The sequence below is a fragment of the Lissotriton vulgaris genome, chromosome 10, assembly GCF_964263255.1.
Source record: "Lissotriton vulgaris chromosome 10, aLisVul1.2, whole genome shotgun sequence".
In the NCBI taxonomy this organism is placed as follows: Eukaryota; Metazoa; Chordata; class Amphibia; order Caudata; family Salamandridae; genus Lissotriton; species Lissotriton vulgaris.
Window position 1 is genome coordinate 258434884 of NC_141698.1, and position 23322 is coordinate 258458205.

General features: G+C 45.7%; 1 protein-coding gene across 1 annotated transcript in view; it reads left to right on the forward strand.

Moving 5' to 3' along the window:
• Positions 1-221: 221 nt before the first annotated feature.
• LOC147685069 (GTPase IMAP family member 4-like) overlaps positions 222-23322 on the forward strand; it is a 45239-nt gene continuing 22138 nt past the window's right edge. Inside the window, exon 1 of the mRNA XM_086940950.1 lies at positions 222-255. The gene's annotated coding sequence lies outside the window, so the exon portion shown is untranslated. The remainder of the gene's footprint in view (positions 256-23322) is intronic.

Sequence of the window (23322 nt, forward strand, 5' to 3'; positions counted from 1 at the left end):
TCAGAGGATGTGGAACTATCGTCATCCTCAAATGGCGCACACAGGGCAGGATTCTGCATGACCTGTTACTTGTAATGGTCTGGAAGGATTTATTTTCACTGTAGCAGTTGCCAGATGTTTTAATGTCTGTTAGGAATATGCTGCAACAATTTTCATCATGTTCAGAACCTGTTTCACATACTCTCAACTTTAAAGAAAGATGTATTATTTTGCAGGCAGATGAACAGTCAACCCCAGAACAAACACATCTGTCCGGTAAGGGCTTGCTTTATTTGTGATAATGTGCGTCTGCCCTATGTGTGGTGTCAGTCTATGTATGTCGCCATGGAGGATTGTATTGTGCTATATTAAAGTACAGGAAGCCTCTTGGACAAAGTTAGCCTGTCTTCCCTTGCGCAAAATGTGCTTTCTCATTAAATTCTATGAACATTTCAAGCATTATGCTTTCATAGGAAGATGTGATTTGCGGGTACCTCCCATCACTTTTTGTTTACCTCTCATGAAAAGGTCATGGGAGACAGCGGAAGAAGACTGGTTCGAGTAGAAGAGTAATGGAGCACACCTGCTGTCTCCCAGGCTATGCCCCCTCAGTTGGTGTGTTAGTATGATATAATACTATAAAAATGGTGGATGGAACTGCCAGGACCGTAAAGCGGATCTCAGGTTTTCAGCGCTGAAAGTCAGAAATGCCAGCTTAAAGGCTTGGGTGCTACTGGCTAACCACAACATGTGTTCTCTTGTGCGTAGGCTCGTTTGTCAGCATACCCTCAGACAGCATATACTGTATATCGTATATATTGTATAGTTTTGCCAAAAAATACTTGTATGCTTCTGGGGCCTCACATCCAATAATTTGGTTGGTGCTCCTAGATCCGGCCATGTGCCAGTTTTAACCTCATCACTGCGGCGCGAATTCTCCATCACCTCTGTGATCAGTATTTCATTCTCCTCCTGACCGAACTTGCATTTCCTCTTCCTCTTCCCCTGGGACTAAGGCTGGTCATCCTAGCTGGTAGTGGGGTTGGTAGGGATCTTGAAGGAGCAGGTGACTGCTGTCATCTCTGAGGAGTCAATGCTTGGACTTGTGGGATGGGGCAGTGCTGACTATGACCAGCTACAACACCACCAGGGTAAATCACAACAAAAGCCAATGTGGGGAACCACAGTAAGTTGTGCAGTCCATGCAGCTCCGTCCCTGCACTCTGTGGCACTGTCTGCAGGACAAACGGTAGCCACCTGGCTCATCCATGGCCAGACATGAAGACATGACATCAATGGAAGGCTCATGGGCATTTGCAAGCCTTCTAGCTGTGCTATCCTACCTCAAAATGAAAGGTAGAGCAATGTTCAGTTTCTACAAGATAATGCACATTCCTGTTTTAACTGTTCAAGGGTACCTACATTGGTACTAGCCAGCTGAATGTACAACAGCAGAAAGGTACGCACAGGGATGCATTGTATTGTCATTAACACAGTGCAACCCTGCACTTTCATATTCACACAGCTTGGCTCAGCAAGATAGTTCATTGCGCTGCACCACATGTCTATGAAAGATGTCCCTCTGTCTCACCTGGGCCAATGCACATTAAACTAACCTCCAAATTCCTAACAAACAATTGGTATCTCACAGGAGAAAAAACAGACATGAGTTGTGGGGTATATGTGGGCTATGGGTAGTACCTACACATAGTGGCATTTCAAGACTCATGTCCATACTTACCTACATCACACTACATGGTATGAAGCTGTTCTGGCATGCAGGCTTAGATCACACAGGTGTCAGCTGCCATAGTATGGACCACCTGAACGTCTCTCACCTACATATATATTACTGGGTGTGTGGGTGATTGCAAGTCCTATACACAAGTAGACCATTGGCCATATTCAAAGTAAAAAGGTGCAAGGCATCAATTCTCAGTATCTGACCCAGGGGGCACAACTAAAGTGCTTGCACCGCTGTGTTGTACCATTTCTATGTGAACATTCCCCTGGGTAGGGACATGTCACTATTCCCAGCACTCCTACCATCTAGGGTGCTGCCTGACACATATCACTCTATAAGAGCCTACCATGTCAGCCCATTGGAGATGGCCATGCATAATGTAGGTGTTGTAGGCACATGGGAGTCAGTGTATATTCAGGCACCCATCACTGTGTGACAGTCAGTCGGCTGCCAGGAGCAAATTTGGAACAACAAGAGTGGGCATGTATACATATAAGTACACGAGTCAATTGAAACGATGTGTGACACCCTTCAAGTTCAAGGTCAAGAATTTATATAGCGCACTACTCACCCAGAGGGTCTCAAGGCGCTTGGGGAGGGGGTTCAATATTTGTCAGATAGCCAGGTTTTAAGTTCTTTTCTGAAGGAGATGTGGTTCTGTGTAAGGCGGAGGTGAGTGGGGAGTGAGTTCCAGGTCTTGGCCACCAAGTAGGAGAAGGATCTACCTCCCATGGTGGATCTTTGGATACGCAGAACTGTGGCGAGGCCTTGATTGGAGGATCTCAGTTGGCGGGTGGGTGTGTAGAAGGATAGTCGAGTGTTGAGGCATTCGGGACCTAGTTTGTAGAGGGCCTTGTGTGCGTGGGTGAGTTGACGGAATGTTAATCTCTTGTTGACGGGAAGCCAGTGGAGGTCTTTCAGGTGGCCGGTAATGTGATCTTGGCGAGGGATGTCCAAAATGAGTCTCGCTGATGCGTTTTGGATGCGTTGGAGTTTTTTCTGTAATTTGGCTGTAATTCCGGCGTAGAGGGTGTTTCCGTAGTCTAGTCGACTCGTAACCAGTGCGTGGGTGACAGTCTTTCTTGTCTCGGCGGGGATCCAGTGGAAGAATGTTTTGAGCATACGAAGTACGTTGAAGCAGGATGATGAGACGGCGTTGACTTGATTGGTCATCGAGAGTGAAGAGTCTAGGATGAAGCCAAGGTTACGTGCGTGGTCCGTGGGTATGGGTGCTGAGCCCAGATCCGAAGGCCACCATGAGTCGTCCCAGGCAGAGGGGGTTGATCCTAGGATGAGCACTTCCGTTTTGTCTGAGTTAAGTTTAAGGTGGCTGTCTTTCATCCAAACTGCTACTTCTTTCATGCCTTCATGAAGATTGGTTTTGGCGGTGTTGGGGTCTTTGGTGAGGGAGAGGGTCAGCTGGGTGTCGTCTCCGTAGGAGATGATGTTGAGGTTGTGTTGACGTGCGAAGGAAGCAAGTGGACTCATGTAAACGTTGAAGAGGGTGGGACTGAGTGATGATCCTTGTGGTTCTCCGCAGATGACTTCTGTGGCCTCTGATTTGAACGGGGGAAGTCGGACTCTCTGAGTTCTCCCAGCTAGGAACGAGATGATCCAGTCCAAGGCTTTTCCTTTTATGCCGATGTTGCTGAGGCGTTGTATGAGTGTGCTGTGACAAACAGTGTCGAAGGCGGCGGAGAGGTCGAGTAGAATGAGGGCCACTGTTTCTCCGTTGTCCAGTAGTGTTCGGATGTCGTCTGTTGCTGCGATGAGGGCGGTTTCAGTGATGTGTTTGGCTCGAAAGCCGGACTGTGAGGGGTCAAGGGAGTTGTTGGATTCGAGGAAGGCAGCGAGTTGGCTATTGACGGCTTTCTCAATGACTTTGGCCGGGAATGGGAGGAGGGATATGGGGTGGTAGTTTTTAAGTTCGGAGGGTCTGCTGTGGGTTTCTTCAGGAGGGCGCTGACTTCGGCATGTTTCCAGCTTTCTGGGAAGGTGGCAGAGATGAAGGACCAGTTGATGACATCACGGAGATGGGGTGCGATGATGGAGTCTGCTTTGTTGAAGATGTGGTGGGGATAGGGGTCGGTTGGCGAGCCAGAGTGGATGGAGTTCATTAGGCGGATGGTGTCTTCGGTGGTGATTGGGTTCCAGGCGCTGAGGTTGTTAGAGGGCGGTTTAGGTTCTGGGGGGGTGGAGAGGATTGTTTGTTGGAACTGTTTTCGAAGCTGTTATGTATGTCGGCAATTTTGTTGTAGAAGAAGGAGGATAACGAGTCGCAGAGGTCTTGGGAGGGAGTGATGTCGTTTGAGGCTGCGGTGGGGTCGGTGAATTCTTTGACGATGTTGAATAGTTCCTTGCTGTTATGGGCATTGTTGTTGAGTCGAATCTTGAGTGCTGATTTCTTGGTGGCTTGGATCAGCTGGTGGGCTGTGCGGGTGGCTGTCTTGAAGGTGGTCATGTTGTCGGTGGTTGGGTTTTTTCTCCATGTTTTCTCGAGAGTGCGGCATAGCTTTTTGGATTTCTTAAGGTCATCGTTGAACCAGGGGGCCTTTTTACTGTCTTGTTTGGTGTGATGGTTTTTCAAGGGTGCTAATTCGTCAGCGCTGTGAGTGATCCATTGTTTGAATTTGACGGCAGCTTGGTTTGGGTCCGATGAGAGGGCGGGTGGGTTTTGGTTGAGCGATGTGAGGAGTTGGTCGGTGGTGATTTTGTTCCATTTTCTTCGGGGGATAGGTTGTGGGGGGTTGTGGGTCGAGGTGGTTTTGTAGCTGAAGTGAACACAACTGTGGTCCGTCCAGTGGAGAGCTGTGGTGCGATCGAAGGAGATGTGTTTGCTGGAGGTGAAAATTGGGTTGAGCGTATGTCCGGCTACATGGGTGGGGGTGTCAACAAGTTGTTTGAGGCCGAGATTGGCCAGGTTGTCAAGAAGGGTGGTGGTGTTTCTGTCGTTTTTCTTGTCCAGGTGGAAGTTGAGGTCTCCTAATAGAATGTAGTTCTCGGAGGCGAGGGCATGTGGACTGATGAAGTCGGTGATGTCTTCGCTGAATTGTTTACGGGTTCCTGGAGGCCTGTAGATGAGGGTGCCTCTGAGTGTGGTTCTAGGGTCGGTGTGGACCTGTAATTCTATTAGCGAAGGGACTTTTGACATTTACTTTCTCTTCACGATACCTGCGAAGACCTCACCGCTTGCTCGACTTGTCTCCCTCCCGCCGCCGCAGTTCCATACGCGGCCGCCGAGCGGAGGGAGACTACATCTCCCAGGTGCTCCAGCACTCGGGGACAGGAAGTGATGCAGGAGCGCCCGGTGGCGCCTTCAAAACCACCGGCACCACCCGCGTCGCGGGAGCGCGCGGGAGCGCCCGGGCAAAGGGCGGGCCCTCGGTGGCCGAGGTAGGCTGGGCTGGGCCCTGTTATTTTCATTTTAGGTTAGGTATTTCAGTGACTGGAGGTGTGTCACTTTGAAGGAGATATCTCTGAATACTGGCCGAGTATCTATTGTAAACTTCTCTGAGGATTCATTTTATGGACTAGTTATTGTTATTTATATATATATCTTCTGTGCAATAGCCTGCTGCTTGGTTGGTTACTTTTCCGTTTATCATGACAGCAAAGAAATTACGCTCTGGAAGAGTCCTAGGGGGGAGGTCATGTATAAAAACCAGATCTAACCCCCTGAGGAATAAACATGACAATAGTGTGTTATTGAAGGGACAGATGCAGTTACTGAAATTATGGGAAAAACCTGTTGATAAGACTGTGGCAGTCCCGGTAGTTGCTGGTTCTGAGATGGTGCTTTTGGTGGATGCACCGCCTGATGTGGAGAAATATCCCAAACCTGAGCCAGCCTCTGTAAAAAACTTGCCTTCCCTGTCAATAACTACTGATGCTAATCTCCCAGTAGATACTTTAAGGGGAGAGCATCCTGATAATATGATAGCAGATACGAAAGTCCCTCTGCCTAACATTCTTAAAGTTGCAGAAAGTCCGGACGTGGCTATAAAAGGAGAGTCTTTTCTGTCCAGTATCGATCTTGAATTGTGTGGTTGCTACATGGACGATAGAATTCTGAAACGCAATGATCCTAGTAAGACAACAAATGGAGCCACGCCGTCAGGATTATTGCTATATAGTAGTACTCCCTCTATAACATCTAATGACATTCTTTCACCGCAAAATGATTCTAGGACTCCACCACTTAATCTATCCGGTATCTGCCCCCTCACTGCTTCTGGGTTCCCTAAAAACGATAAACCTATCTCTGATTCCCTGATAGCACTAGAACATTTACTGGCTTCCATATTGTTTTTACTGGGCAAATTTGTTGGGAGCTCTGATTGCATCTTGGACTCAGTTACACAGATATTGAAAGTATTACTGGCAAAAAGCACAGAAAATGGTAGACCCCCCACCCCCCGGAGATTGTTTTGCAGAATGTCCTGGATAGCAGTAATTTACTGCTAAAAAATGCGCCTGCGGGTACGCCAGTAGTGGTTGACAAACATGAGCCCTCAGGGATGCCTATTCCATCCGTTTCAAATTGTAAGAAGGAATCAGAACCTTTCTTAAAGGAAGAAAGTTTGGTGGATGTGAACTTAAACGCTGGAAATGAGTTATTCCCAATTTTCAACCTAGATAAAAAAGAGCCTGAAGTGAATCTTGATGTAAATGGAAAAGAAAAAGAAAAAAGCAGAAAGAACAAAGGGAAAAATAGGAAACCTGTTCGTAAGTACAAGAAGAAAAGACAGAGGCAAATTATTTTTCAAAAACATATAAATACAGAAGTGCTTGATGTTGTAGATATTGAAGATACCTCTTTATTGGACACTTTTTCTAATAAGGCTGCTGTTTGCACTACTGGCTCTGTAGTCGAAGGTCCTCTTGATGTTCATGCCAATGTTGCGGGAGCCCCTTGTCAAGAGGATAATGGATTAGTGCCCATAGCTTCAATCGAAGAGGTGACAAGAACTATTCCTGTTGCACCAGGGACACTTAACCCATCAGCGCCTATCTTTCGGCTGCCGGTTGTTGTTGCCACAAATTCTCCTTCTGTACATTTTAAAGCCCCTAATTCTTATGTGGATACTTTGACTCTGGACTTTTTGCCCTTATTTGACTCTGACCTATACCTAAACAGGTTGCTTAATTGTTTTAAGGATATTGAATGTTTAAAACTTATTCAGTCGAGTGACATTGACTTGGTTTCTTTAGTAAGGTTTGAAAATGGGCTACGTGTACGGGTAAAATTCTGTTCTAAAATAATAGCTAACCTTGTACTACAACAGGCGGAATCGTTTCAATGTAGAGGGATTGATGTGTTACCCTTTTTCCATAATGGAAAGGATATTTACCCTAGAGAGGGGGCACAAAGTTGGGCTTTAGGCAGGAAGATCCGTCCACATACAATAAAGATTTAAAAATCTGGGTCTCTAGAGGTAAACTTATGGTTTCCCAGGTACTACCTATCCCTTTGAACCTGACTGTTCCTACAACTGAGGATAATCATCGGTGGAACTGGCTTCCAGACATTTTTATCTAATAATATTACGGATAATCCAAGACTGTTTCAACATCTTTAACAGTCAATTAAAAGTCTTATCCTGGAATGCAGCAGGGTTACATAATAGACCGGAGAAACTTGATTTCCTATTTTCTCTGAATGCAGATGTGATATGCATTCAAGAAACTTGGTGTAAAAATATTCTATACGGGGGGAAAGATTATTTTGTGCTTGAGGCTGCAGCTACGTCATCGAAAAAAGGTCACGCAAAAGGTGGAATTGCCTGCCTCATGCCTAATTCACTACAATGGCAATTTTCCCATTATGTTGACACAAGTAACCTTTTTCAAGCAATACCTATTAATAATCTAGCCAGTGTAGGTAGCCAGTACTTTCTGGTAATTATTAATGCATACATTCCGCCTGAAGATGTTTTTAGTATTGTATTGAAGCGAATGTTTTCTTATGTTAAACAATTATTAGAGCTTGACCAGCCCCCTTATATTCTACTCGTGGGTGATTTGAATAGCAAAGTTTCTAACTCAAGCGTAGACTTGTTTAGAAATAAGTCTAAAGAAGAGGCATATAATATACCCCAATCTATCTTTCCAAATAAAATAAAAACTAGCAAAAGAGGAAAGATGCTGTTAGAAGAACTTAGCTATCTAGAGGGGTTAATTGTAAATGGTAGGATGCCATCTGATACACCTGCTAAATTCACTAATAGGTCCCCTAAGGGTGAATCCATCCTTGACTATGTAATTACGGACTATGACACTTTATCCTTTATTCAGGACATATTGATTTCTCAAACTCCCATGAGCGAGCATAACGTGACCAGTATAACTGTTTCATTACAACCTCCGGTCAATGATTCCTGGTCTTTAAGTAATAGAGGAGTTTCTCTTCTTTGTAAGTCCGGCAGATGTTTCTGGAACCCTACTATTATGAAGGATTTGCAAAACATTCTTGCACAAACCTTACTTGAATTAAAAGAATGGCAGGGTATGGAATTCTTTCATTTTGAAAACTTTATGAAGAAGCTTACTGCGACTGCAAAGAAGCCAAGATATCCTAGGAAAGTGAATTTTGTTCCTAGTTTATTATTACCCTTAAATAAAGAAATAAATAAACTAGTGAGGCAACAGTTTCTTTTTAGATCCAGGGAAAATGTTAATAAGTTATCCTTACTAAAAAGAAGGGGGACCAGACTGAGAGCAAAATTAAAAAAAGAAAAAGAAGACTCACTCTGGATTAGTTTAAGGGAGGCTTCTGTCTATGGTAAATCTAGAGACTTCTGGTCCATAATTGGTAAGGGATGTGGTGCAAGAACTTCCCCTATTCCCATCTCTATTCCTGAAGATGTCTGGATCTCATTTATATCGAATTTGTATGCGTCTAATGGCGTAGAGGGTGAGGATTGTGACCTTGTTTTGGACAGTGGGTATACTATGGATCCTCCATCTGAGAAATCCATTGCTTCGGTGATCAAGAGTATGCGCTCCTCCGGAGCAATGGGTCCGGACGAGTTGCCCATTTCAGCACTGAAGGAGGATGTCATTTCATGGAGTAGGATTCTTTTTCCTTTGTTTAAAGCCTGCTTCTTAATGAGATCAGTTCCTACATCTTGGAGGGGAAGTATACTAATACCCATATTTAAGAAGGGAGAGCGGGATAAACCCAAGAACTACCGTTTGATAGCTTTACTGGATTCTATTGGGAAAGTTTTTGCTAAGTGTCTTTTAATATTAATCACTGATTGGGTGGAGGCAAATGGAATTCTACCTTTGGAACAAACTGGGTTCCGTAAAGAGCATGGTACACTTGATAATTTAACAGCTCTTCAAGTGATTGTGGACAAATACGTACGAGTGCGAGGAGGTGGAGTATATCCGGCATTCATAGACTCCTCCACAGCATTTGACAAGGTGGACCGTCCGATGCTGTGGAGAAAGCTTACTGTATTGGGTATGCCACCACAGCTACTGGAACTTGTAAGATCCCTTCACTCGAATACCTGGTGTAAGGTGCTACAAGGCGGAGAAAGGGGTCTTTCACAGACTATCCCATCCCTGAATGGATTAAAACAGGGGTGTATATTGGCCCCATGTTGTTTTCATAATATACTGCGGACCTACCTGCTTCCATTGCTGCATGTGGTGGGTTAGCCCCGGTAGTTGGAGGTTCATCCATTTCTGTTTTAATGTATGCGGATGATATCCTCATTTTAGACTTAACTCCGAAGGGCTTGTCTATATGGCTGAGATACCCGCCACCCCCTCTCAACACAATTCCCAAAAGGAGGGAAACCGGAAACAGTTCTTAAAGTTTTTGGATGTGGGATGGAGTGACCATCCCGGCCGTATTTATTAAAACAAAAAATTAAAACATTAAACGTTTTCATGTTATGTACAATTTCATTATCACATTACGAGTTTGGCTAACCTTAACATAATCTCTAATACAGAGGTTCTCCTAGCCGAACTAGCATCCTACAAAAACATTCTCTAAGAACACTGAAATTGTACATCCTAACGTTTAAGGGCCAACGGCAAGGTCATAACCGGTGTCAAGATCCCTAACCAGACTTACCCCTCCCACTTGGGAGGGGCGACAGCACAGAGGCTTACCTCAAGTGCTACTACTAACAATTTCCCTTGACTTGACGGGGGCACTTAAGACTCGACGCCATTTAAAGGTCGTTCGAACACTTGTGTGTGGTATCTAGAAGGTATCGTTGACCTCTCCCCACCCCACACAACTTACCGCATCTGCCGTCGCAGATGACACTGGCCCCGGGAAATTCCCCAGGAGGGGGCTGTAACCCCTCCTACAAAGGAAGGGGCCTTGACCGCCTTTCCTTTACTTCCGGCGTCCCGCCCTTAGACGGGACCGCCTCCCCACTGAGGGGCCAATGGCCACCTCTCCCGAGCGCTCCCATCCGTGTTGGGTGACGCCCACTCATAGGGATCTACCAATTAGTGCTCACCGATCATGACCTTACCGCCACAGGTCCGGATAGTTGACCGGCTATCCGGACCCCCCACAAAACTCCTACCTAAAGGTCATGTTTTAAAGATTTTAACCAGGCTAGGAAGTCTCCTATGAGTAACTCATTCCCCGCCCTCGACAAATGCACACCATCCCCCAGATACATACTGTCATCATTAATACAATTATGCGAGATCGAATGCAATGTCTTGGAACGGAACAACCTACTCACTTTGTTATTCAATTTTCTAACAGAATGATTCAAGGCAGGGATCGAGATAGCCCCCAGCCACACTTTTCGTGGGATCATATGAGACCACGCAATTAGGCACCCCGGAACTCTCCTCGCTAACCAACTTACCGTGGAAAGCATAGCCTCCAGGAGAAGTCGTCTACCGGTGGTGACCAAATCATTGCCCCCCAAATGCACTATGACTATGGACGGCGGTGACCTCATCCGCTCTAACAAGCCCTCAAAAAATTCCTGAAACTGGTCAATACAGAGACCGCCCCTTCCGTAGAAGGACACTCTGTACCCGTATTCCCCAGGTACGTGAATCATGTCACCTGCTTTGAATACGTCTGCGGCCCGTCTCACGTATGAGTGGCCCACGACCCACACCTCCTTCCTCACAGCCGGTGACGTGCGACCGCTGGCCTGGTGTTGGGTTGACTGCTCAGTCTGCCCTGCCGCGTAGGCTTGTGCAACTGCAAACAAACAAAAGACAAGAGGCGTGAGTACATGATTACAGCTTCACAACATGTGCAATCGCACGTACCTCTTATAACAATTGGAGGACCAGCGCCCCACACGTTTCACCTGTTCCACATTAAGACCCCTGGCTGTAGCTTCAGTGGCAGCCCCTATACGAAAGGAGTGGGTCCCAAATTCGCCCGGGTCCAAGCCCGCTGCGGCAATGGCCATTGCAAGCACCCGTTGAAACTGAAACCTCGTCAGCGGGGTGGCGTCTGCATGCCTCAACAATGTCCCTCCCCATGATGCCACTCTCTGTGCTAGGTAATCTTCTAAGCACTGTACCGGACACATGGATGACTCGGGGTTTCTGCGAATGATCGTGCAGTCCCCTCTCCCATCTTGGTCAGTCTTAGACCTGAGAAAGGAGACAATCATCGCATCCCCCCTGATCTGAACATGTTCCCTGCACAAGCCCCCCGTCACATCCTGTTTGTTCCTTGCAACCAGCTCACTAACTCTCATAGCCCCGTGAAACGCCAGCGTAAATGCAGTCCGGAACAAACAGGTCTCAAAAGGGGACGAGCATGTGTTCGGGAGTGTGGCCAGTAACTGGGACAACCTGTCTAGACCTATCGGTCGTCTCACGTCTATTCTGCGACCCTCTAGGCGTTGCCACCCACGCAGCGCTTTTTGTACTGTAAAAGACGCTGTTGGGTCCCGGATGCCATGGGCCCTGGCGACAAAGGAAATGGCGGCACGATGCCTTTGGGCCGTAGCCACCGATTTCCCAGCCCTGTGTAAAGACATAAGAAAGAGTACTACCCACTCTTCCTGACCCCAAAGACCCCCTCTCTCTGCCCCCAAAAAGGCTAAATAGGCCTGGAACGCCCCTTCATATGCCTTCCTTGTCCTGGGTGCTAGACTCTCTCCCACGAGGTGACGAAGTTCGGGGCACCGAGAGACCAGAGAGCTTCGGGGAAGGGTGCCGGCTCCGGGTCCGCTGAAGGAAGGAAACCCGAGAAAGCCTGCATATGAAAACGAGACAATGCGTCAGCAGCCTGATTCATCACCCCTGGGACATGTTTTGCTCTGAATACCACGTTCAGTTGCATACATACTAGGACGATTTCTTTAAGCAGCCTCAAAATCAATTTACAATGGGCTGACTGACTATTGATGCATTCTACCACGGTCATATTGTCGGACCAAAAAATGACAGAATGATCTCTGAAACCTTCTGGCCAGGTTCTCAGGGCCACGAGAATGGGAAATAATTCAAGGAAAGCAATATTACTCGTTAGCCCCTTCTCGTGCCACCATAAGGGCCATCTTTGAGCAGACCAGTTCGTGCCGAAGATGGCGCCAAAACCTATGCTTCCTGCTGAATCTGTCCATAGCCCAAGCTCTTCCGAGGACACGGCTGGCTTGTTCCAGACGACTCGGCCATTGAAGTCCGCCAAGAATGCTAACCATATCCGCATGTCCTGGCGGACCTCAGCCGATAACCTCGTGCGATGATGACCCTCCTTTAGGCCAACCATCGCTTGGGCAATGGAGCGGGAAAAGGGGCGAGCCATTGGGATTACTCTCAAGGCAAAGTTTAACTTCCCCACTAATTGTTGCAACTGATGCAGTGTAACCTTGGGTGTATTCAAACATACTCGGAGGGCTGTCCTGAATTTCAACACTTTGCTAGCTGGTAAACGGAAACACCCCTCCCCTGAGTCCAACTCGATCCCCAAAAACTCGAGGCAAGTCGTGGGACCCACAGTTTTACCCGGTGCCAACGGCACGCCAAAATGACCCATCAACACACAGAATTCATCTAAGGCCTGGGCACATTCGGGATTTCCGGCGGGACCAAGGAACAAAAAGTCGTCAAGGTAGTGCATCACATTTCGAAAACCCGTTTTCTTAGTGAACACCCATTGCAGGAAAGTACTGAATTGCTCAAAATAAGCACATGATATAGAGCATCCCATTGGCATACACCTATCCATGTAAAATGATCCCTGGAACCCGAATCCCAAAAGACGCTGATCGTCTGGGTGTACCGGGAGCAACCGGAACGCTGACTCGATATCTGATTTCGCCATCAACGTCCCGGGCCCCAGGCGATTCAAGATGGCTACTGCCTCATCAAACGATGCGTATCGCACCGAACAAACTCCTGGATCAATTGCGTCGTTCACTGAAAGACCATGTGGAGCAGACAGATTATGAATCAAATGAAACTCACCTGGGTCCTTCTTGGGGACCACCCCTAACGGAGAACAAACGAAATCCGGTACCGGGGGTACACTAAACGGGCCGGCGACCCGTCCCCGGCTAACCTCTTTCTGAATTTTCCCTTGCACTACGGATGTATGTTGTAAAACGGAAAGTTGATTTTTGCACATCCCTACACCCTGAAAGTCCCCTACCGGGATGCGGAAACCATGTGTAAAACCGTTCCGCAGCACCCCGGCAGAAGTCCGATCCGGGTATTCGCTGAGCCAGGGAATCATTGCCAAGGTATCAATCGGAGTCGGTAAAGGCGCCCCTCGGCCTAGCTTAGACCTGTTTGGCGCCTCCCTTACCCCCATTCTCACCTGTTCTGGCTCTGCACGATGACTCAGGATGGGATGACCCACACGTACTACATTCGTGTCTAAATTTACACGATCCCGGAGGTCTGGTACATTTCCCTCTGTTGAAGTTATAACAGAAACCCTTTTTCCCTGTATTGCCTGCGGGCCTCGACTGGTCGTCGGTGCTCGTACTTGGTCGAAAGGGCGACCCCACATTTTGGCGGGAGTAATCAACAACATTGCTCCCGACCAATGGCGTTCTTAACATTCCCGATTCTTTCATTTTATCCCATGTTAAAGAATCGTAACAATCCCAAGTCAAACTCTTGTTATGTTCCTTTTCTTTCCTGAACAGATTATCATAACAAAACCAATGGTTACCTTGATACGCTGTCGAGTAACCCATAATTCGTGATTGGTAAACGGGAAACTCAGGAAGCAACTCGGGCCTACGTTCCCCCAAAATCGATGTAAAAATACCCCACGCATTGCCCCAGTTGCCAATGTTCTCATTTACCTTAAAGGCGGCCATTTTTGCGCGCCAAACACTCGGATGCATTAGGTCTTTCTGACTTTTTACATGCTCCACATCATAATGATCAACAAGCAAGGAAAATATATTCACGTATTCCCCTGCCCAGATCTTTTCCTTTATAGCTAAAGGCACATGTTGTCCCAATCTCTCTCTACGAGAGGGTGCTGACTCGTCCCGTGCAATCGGCAATGGCCGCTTACCTGAACCGGACGCAGCTTCTGCCGCTTGCGGCTTGTCTATCCCCGCCAACGGTGCAGCCACTCTAGCTGCCTCTTTCTTCTCACGAAGCCCTTTTATCAGCGCCTGTGCCTCGGCAGCCGTGGCGCCATCACTGCTATCCCCCAACCATGCTGCTAGCTGTGCTGCCAGCTCGGGGGGCATGTCCTCCTTGGATGTCGGGGTGACGACAACAGGGATTGGATTACCCTCGATCGGTACTGGGGTCGGCGCCTCGAGCGGGGCAGAGGGAACCGGGGCGTCTCCACCGGCTGGAACCCTTCTCGGCCTCTTAGGTCTCCCTCCAGCCGGCGCAGGGCCCGAACCCTCCTCCCCATCTCGCTCCGCCAACCGTTTCTTTATGTCGGACACCTCTTTGCAAAGGGCCCGCACCATCTGGTCGGTCGTCATTCTTTTTGCGCCTTTCTTGGGCATCTCTCCGAGGAAGTATCTGTAAGACAAAGAAAAAGATCAAAACGCTCAAAATTGGCTCTTCGTTCCGTCCCGAGCTCACGTGTAGCGAGGAGGTGCAGCTTCGGAGCACAAGAACAAGAGGACGTCTTCTGGTCTTGCGCCTTCTTTTATCCGTCTTCAGGGCGGGCGAAAACCCGCCCCTGCCTGCCCCGAGGGCGTGGCTGGCTGCGTCGGTGTCTAGGCCAGCCCACTCTAGGGCGGGAAAAAGCGCGCCCCGGCTACGCCGCTTCGGGCATACCAGCCGAGACGCGCCTCCCGCCCAAAAATGGCTTCCCGGGGGGATCGAGGCACTCAGCCATACGTTCGGGGGGACCGAGTGGTCGCCCCTTTCCAACCGCCTGCAAGCATTACATTTATTTGCAGAAGCACATTTTACGAAGATTAATGCTTCCAAAAGCAAAATCATGTGCATTTCTGGAAGAAAAAAATGTAGGTCTGAAAACTTCGGATGGGCTATAGGAGGCCAGACACTAGAGGTGGTTAAAACTTACACCTTTTTAGGTAAAATAATCTCGGCAAACCTAAGTGAGAAACCCCATATTGAACATAATTCGCGTAAAGCATTGGCTCATGGTATGGGGTTATGTTACTTGTATTCTGCTACAGGAAAAAGACACTTTGCTTGATTTTTGGAAGTATACAGAGCAAAAATCCCTGCAACTCTGCTGTATGGAATAGAATTGGTGGAGTTAAGGCATTGGGGTTTTTTGCAGTTAATGGAAGGAAAGTTACTAAAGAAGAATTTCTTCCCTTAATACAGCTTGCTCCGTGCCTGCATGCAGGCTGGAATTTGGCCTTCGGAGCTGTTGGGCACAGGGGTTGATTGCCCTGGTAAGGTGGGTGGCCTGTTTGGCCAGAGGTAAATCGGGTTCCTTACGGGCATATATTAAAAACGAACTACTGGGCAATTTAAACGAGTTTTCACTAATAGTAAAAAACTTTAGAAAAGCGGTAACAATGTTAGAGTTGGATGCAAGTACTTTGTTCTTACTTTCTCCTTCTCAACTAAAGTCTCAGCTGAAATATGCATCTTGGGAACTCTGTTTTAAATTGAATATGACTGCTTTACACGAAAAGAAGGGTGGTGATTTACTTTTAAGCACGTACTCAGTAAAGCAGGCCCAGCAGTACGTTTCTTGGAATATCCCTCATAGAGTCCGTAGGCTATGGTACCTTTTAAGACATGATTTGCTTCCTCTAAATTCACTTTTAGCAAAGTGGTATGGGACATCTCCAGTATGTAACCTTTGTAATAAGGCAGTGCAGGACCAAAATCATGTTTTGTTTATTTGTCCTGCATTACGTCCATTGCGCTCTAAATGGTTAAAATCTATTTGTCTACAATTAGGAATCCTTAATGTAAATACTTTCTTTCATGCCCTTTATTGTCCACCTAATGAAATGTTTTGCTCAAAATTTTTAACTTTTTTAAGGGTTTTTTAGATATTTATTAATGATACCTAGAGATGTTGTTTGAAGATTGTTCGGCCAGTGTTAAAGATGTGATCTTTTATTCGGCTTTTATTGTGATTTTTTATTGTATGTAGTGGTGTAGAATTATGTGATTGTTTTATGTGGCCCTCTTTTGAGAGCCAAAAACATAATAAACTTAAACTTATATAGAGAAACTTATGTAGACCTGGAAGTGGAGGTGTTCGCGGTTGTAAGGTTATCGTTGGAGCTGGTCGTGATTTTGATGGTGTTTTTATGGATGATGGCGATGCATCCTCCTTTTTGGTTGGTGCGGTCTTTTCGGATGATCTTGTAATTGTCCGGGATGGCTATGGCGATATCGGGTGTTGATGATGCGTTCATCCATGTTTCAGTAAGGAAGGCGACGTCCAGTGATGTAGTGTCGAGTAGATCCCAGAGTTCGGTGGCGTGTCTGTGGACCGAGCGGGTGTTCAGCAGGATGCACTCAGATAGCCAACTCTGGTCATGAGGAAATAGAATGAGCGACAGTGATTGGAATCTGACTACTATGACAGAGCGCATACACTCAGAGTTGTCACACAGTCGTAGTGTTGAAAATGCAGAGATTCAGTCATCTGAAAGGGTAATAGAGTGCTATTTGCAATTCATACACTTAATAACAGCTGTCCTAAGCATCAATGAGGAACTCTAAGTGTAATGTAGTGCACTTGCTTCAACCATGTTACCATGTAAAAGGTATCACCAATTGCATTTCCCCATCTCATTACAGAGGATGAACCCTCACCTCCTGGCCAGCACCCTGTCCAGGACATCAGTGAGGATGGTCATGATGACATCCATCGACCATGACACCCTCCAACAACTCCTGGTCACAGATTACCTTCCAACGGACTGTGATAGGAGTCCAGCAGGAGCTTGCATATCAGGTACAGCCGGGATGGAGACCCTGGTACCCACCCAAAGGGAGTCCGTGGGTGCCTCCATCCTAATAGGGATAACACTGCTCTCATCAGAGGCCCCAAGTATCCACTCTGTGTCCTTCAGCAGTCCCCGGCTGACATTGCTAGTGTCATGAGGTAGAGGCATCAACAACTGCCCTTCAAAAGTGGCACCAGTGATGTGTCCAAAGAGATGGGGGCAATCAGAACAACCTTAGAGACCATGGAGCAGAATTAGGACTCCCACATGGCTGCCTACCACTATGACATTGCTACTGTGTTGCAAAACCAGCAGATCCTCTTTACTGCTGTGCTGCCTGATGTGTTGGCACAAATGACTGCTGCTCCAGTCAAAGTTCAAAGTTCAAAATTTTCTTTATTCGGCATTTCAACAACACCATAAAAGTACAGTATTTAAAATATACAAACAATTCATTAAAAACTAGAGAAATCTACAATGTACAAGAACATCCTTTTCTCTCCACCCATTTCAGTGTCAAATTCGTTTTCCATTTTTCAGCCTGTGGATCTCAGTCTAAATGAATATCTTAAAAAATGTATCACACAAAATAAAGTTAGGGGATCTCTACATTCTTTTTAAAAAACAAGGGCATCTCTCGCTGATCTTAAATTAGCCTTTTAAAAAAGATGTATTCGAAAATAGCGCCTAGGTATTTGATAAAATGGGCATAACAATACAAAATGAAGCGTGTGCTGCGGAGATCTATGATCGCAGCCGCAGGGACCCTTTGACTCAACTGCATTAGTAAAACCCACGGGTTCAGCTAATAGGTGGTGAAACAGGTTGAGCCTAAAACGTGTTAATAAAAACCTGTCATGCGAGTTGTATACAAGGGAGAGATAGGGCTCCAGCCCACTGGAGGACTTCACTGTCATATAAGCCTGTACTGTCTGCTTGTTTTTTCCCCTAGATTCTCGTGACGTGGCTGTAAGTTTGTAAAGCTTATCATTTACTCTGGCTTGGTCCTGTTTTACAATACTCTGTGGATTTGCAAACAGGTTTCCACATCCAATGCTCTCCAGGGCCTCTTTTACATATTTCAGCAAGGGAATAGACATACCTTTCTCTCTACCCATGTAGTCAGTAATTACCTGCTGGGTCAGATTAGCTTCCTGATTCAACAATAGTTTTAGCCAAGCCATAAGGGGTCTATTCCTCGCCCTGTCCTACAGGTACCTGCAGCCAAGTTCCTTGTGTATTATATATGACGATACACATTTTGGAACTTTCAAAAGCCTCCTTAAATACTTGTTTTCCTGCGTCTGTAAGCTATTTACATTTACCATTCCCCATAACTCTGCGCCGTATACCACTTTAGCAAGAGTGAGAGTTATACATAGTCAGCATTTGCTCCGGGGCCCAAACGGCCAGTCTGCGTCCAAAATTCATTAACACTCCTGAGCTAGCTGCTAACTTATTGCCATGTGCCTTGACCAGTGGTTTGAAATTCAAATTCCTATCAAATAAGATGCCCAAATATAAAAAAGTCTGGACTTTTGCCAGACATGTAGCGCCTATTCTGTAATTAAAAAATGTTCCCTTCTGTTTTGGGCCCACCTCCATTACGTAAGATTTTGTCAGATTGGCGGATAGGTCTAGGCTAGTCATAAACTCGACGAACCCGTCAATCAGACGCTGCAGTCCCATTGTCGTTTGGGCCAGGAGGACCGCGTCATCCGCATAAAGCAGGACTGGCACAGATCTACTTCCTATTCTAGGTGTGTCCACTTTCAAATTAATAAAAAATAGTTCAAGCCCGTTAATATAAATAGAAAACATAAACGGGGCAAGTATACATCCTTGCCTGACCCCGCTCGTACACTTAAAGGACTCTGTCTGGTCACCCTCCAGATTACACCTCACTTTTGCAGTAGTGGTTTGGTGAAGTGTTCTCAAGATATGAATAAGACGTGCATCAACCCCCAGGTCCGACAATATTGCCCACAGCTTCAAACGATTTACACAATCGAAAGCTACTGCCAGGTCCATGAAGGCTAAATATACTTTCTCATTACTGGCCACTGTATATTTCGTGACCAGTAAATATAAATTTAAACACTGGTCTGTAGTAGACCCGCCAGCCCTACAGCCATACTGTACTTCCGTCAGTATACAATTTTCAAATTCCCAACTCATAAGGCGGTTCAGGATTGCCCTGCCCATTACTTTAGCTTTTACATCAATCAAAGAAATGGGCCTGTAACAATGGGGGCTTTCCGTATTACCTTTCTTAAAAATTGATACTATTATAGCCGTCTCCCATGAGCGTGGTTATAATTGTACCAATGGCTGCATTTATAACTCTTGTGACTAACGGACCCCATAATTCAATGTTACACTGGTCTGTAGTAGACCCGCCAGCCCTACAGCCATACTGTACTTCCGTCAGTATACAATTTTCAAATTCCCAACTCATAAGGCGGTTCAGGATTGCCCTGCCCATTACTTTAGCTGTTACATCAATCAAAGAAATGGGCCTGTAACAATGGGGGCTTTCCGTATTACCTTTCTTAAAAATTGATACTATTATAGCCGTCTCCCATGAGCGTGGTTATAATTGTACCAATGGCTGCATTTATAACTCTTGTGACTAACGGGCCCCATAATTCAATGTTACTTAAAAAAAGGTCTGGCGGGATTCCATCTGGACCCGGGGCTTTATTTCGGGTAAGACCCTTTATGCCTCCCTCAATCTCTTTTAGGGTAAATTCTATATATATGTAGGTCTATCATGACTCTCCCATTTTTAGCTTTTGTTTCAGCAAAATATTGAATAGTATAGCAGTTATTTTTAATAAGTTGGACATCAGTGGATGGAAGATGGCTTTCCTGCAAACAAAGTACATCAGGGAGAATGCTCCTCACCTTCCTTCAAATCTTATGCTGTTTAACTGGGGGAAAAAAACAGTAAATTCCATGACAAAACCGTTACCATAGTTCAGCTAAACTGCAGTCTTTCCTCGAAGAGCAGCATATCTTGGCATGTGTCTCTTAAAATCAAAAAACTTGAAATTCTGCATGACTTCATTTAACACCCCTCCCTAGGACCACCCTTGTCAATCCCCCCATTGCTCTGCTCCCCTTCCCTTCTTGCATGTCAACTAAATCTCTCCACAGGAATATACACCCCCACACGCAGTGATGAAGTGCATCACAATCTGCTATCCCCTCTAGTCTCCCACAAAACCATAACGTTTCCCTCCACTTGATTTTCATGCGCTAGCCTCCGTAAGAGGAAGGTTTGACATTCAAGGGTCTCAAGAGTCTGGATAAAATATGCTGTAATGGTACAATACTTTTCACAATTGAAAAACATAAATGATGATTTTCATCTCATCCCTCTAGTATCATAGTTTATTAATTTAATTGAGCTATTCAATGATCTTAGGCACAAATTAGCAAAGATTGATACCAAGTCCAGAAGTCTATATGCTCTATCTTGCCAGTTTCATTTACAGGGTCATCGTCCCAATGTGCTCAAATGTTTCCATTTCTCTGTCAACTTCCCTGTCTGCCGCTCCACCTCTCTTGATGCATATGGGGATTCGCTTTTGAAGGTCCAATGTTCTCCTAAGATTGTTACAATATTTGAACCACTTGAGCCTTAGAGTCCAATTGGAACCATTGAGCAAACAGAAAAGTCCACCTGTAGCACATCTGTCTCCTGCACAGTTCCAACATTATTGGATTGAGAATTTGTCTTTTGTTTAAGGTGCTTTGTGAGATATCTTGAAAAAGGTTGATGGTTTGGTCTCTGAAAGTGAAGTTGTTAGGTTGCCAGTCTTCCTAGCTTTCATCATTATTGTATTTTGAGTTGCGATTACCCCAGTTTTGCAATAATTCCTCTGGGGTGCATACCCAGTGCATCTCTCGGGGTGCCCACCCAGTGGGCCCGAATGGTGAGGATTTCTTATGACTGGTCTTCATTCAAACGAAGCTAAACAGCTCTTGCAGTTTTGGACGACATGCGACCATTCTTTGTTTGCTTGGACATACGTAGCTATCTATTATATCTGTGGGATCGATCTTCCAAATACATGCATATGTCCTATTTTGCCTTATTATCCTCCTCCATTGTAGCCTGGTGTTCATGGGATTTCTTCATCTCTCTTCTCATTGTCACTATATCATCTTCCTTTGTAACAACATGGCTTGGATCTCTTTTGCCACATGAAAGTACGCAGATGTCATGTCTGCCATCAAGCCTTGTATCTGAATGATAACCATGTTGGAGATGTTGTCATGTATCTCTCCTAATCAAATCTGCTTAACTTCTTTCAAAAGCAGATGGGTGATGTCACCCTTTTTAGATGCCATTTCTGTTGTCTGGGCTCTATGTTGGCCTGGGGTTACCAATGTTTGATTGTCTGCTCTTTTCCAACAGTCTTCAATCTCCCTTTTCACCCCCAGCCTTTTTGGGTATCTATATCAGTTGCTTACTTAAACCACCCACCCACCATACGTGCACAGGGTAAACTGGACAGGTTACCAAGGTACTCATCGAGCCTGTAGTCCCTCCAGGGGGAAGTCTCCCGCGATTGACATTGGTATGGACCGCAATCCATGACCTCTCTTCGTATGTAGTGCTATGTGGTGGAGAAGTGTGGCTCAATGGTGGAGAAGTGTGGCTCAATGGTTAGATCGGCAGACCCTGATGTAGAGGTCTAGCCCGGGACCAGGGTTCAATTCCCTGCCTCGGCGGGTCTTGGGCTCAAAAAAATTCCACAGACCTGATAATTCTCGCCTCGGTGCCTATTTCAATCATGGAGTCCCACTCTGCAACTCTGGGCAATAGCTTGCTTAATCTCCACAACGGCCCCCACAACGCTAAGGATGCCTGGCCTCCACCTTGGGGGTGCCCAGGATTGGACGCCTCACAGGGAAAGCCAGGATGGTTCCACAGCGGTATTCGTACAAGCGCCTTGAGACCCTTGCGGGTGAGTAGTGCGCTATACAAGTATCAATTTTTTCTATCAAAGTTGGCGAACTGTGAGCACTCATTTTCATCAGGGTGACTAATTTTCTAGTGGTGCATCATGGCAAAGTGAACACCCCTCATTAGGTATTACAAAGGTGCTTTACCCCCATCCTCTGAATCTTCATCTTTTTTATGTGACTTAAGACGTTTGGCTCATATCTGATCATCTGTGTAGTAGCATCAAATCATCCGTGGTATAAATAATTTAGGCTTTCAGTGCTGTTATGTCTTTTGTTGCACTATGTCCGCTTCAGACGAACCCACAGACAAACGAGTAAATCTTCCCCTAGTATCATGCCAGCAAGCTTTAGAAAGGTCGCATTTCGAGATGTGTTTGTGTTGTGTTATATTATTCATTTATTTACTATGGTACTTCAGCAAGGTTAATTATTGCAATATCATCAGTACCAGGGGTAAACTTATGTGGCATCACTTCCGGTGAAAATTCAGGGTCAAGGGCATGTAATGTCTCTTATTGTGACGTCATTGAGGTCAAAGCGCATGTGATGTCTCTTTCGCTATCTGTGGGATATTGGTGAATTGCATGCAGACATAAAGAGATTGTTTCAAGTTAGACTAGTAAGTAAACTTTAGCAAGTACTTAAGTGGAATCCGGGAATAATACCCGCACACAGCTAAGCAGGTTGCCACTAAAGCATGCAAAATATTGAAATATTTTGAAAACCGAAACATTTGTCAGCGTGTTGGCATTCACAATAGTTTTGGAGGTCGTTTCCGCCATGGCTATAAAAAAGGGGGACTCCACTCCCACCACCCCACTTTTCATCTTGGCGTTACTGTACAATTTTCATGACTGAACACTTCTGTATTCTCCTTGGAGATAAATACACTTAAAATACTGTTTCTTTTTTTCCTAACAATCACAATGTGTTTTTTTTTCAAATCGTCATAATATTTTCTCTAACAGATTTCACACCATTTTCACGGTGAACTATCTATACACATGAACGTTACAAATGTACATAGTCAAATCAACTTTATTCGGCTGAACATACAGCCAAAAAAGTACAGAATAAAACAATATAGCAAAATATAACAATATAAAAGTGGATACCAGACATAAAATTGCTCATACAATGTACATATATTCATTTCCAAGCTTAATCTCAGGGAAGTTTGAGAGCAACCATCATAGAAATCTGCATTTCTGTTTCTAAACGGTCAAATACATTTTGCATATACTATTGTTCTTGAGACCACAGTGTTATGTATAACTTTCCATT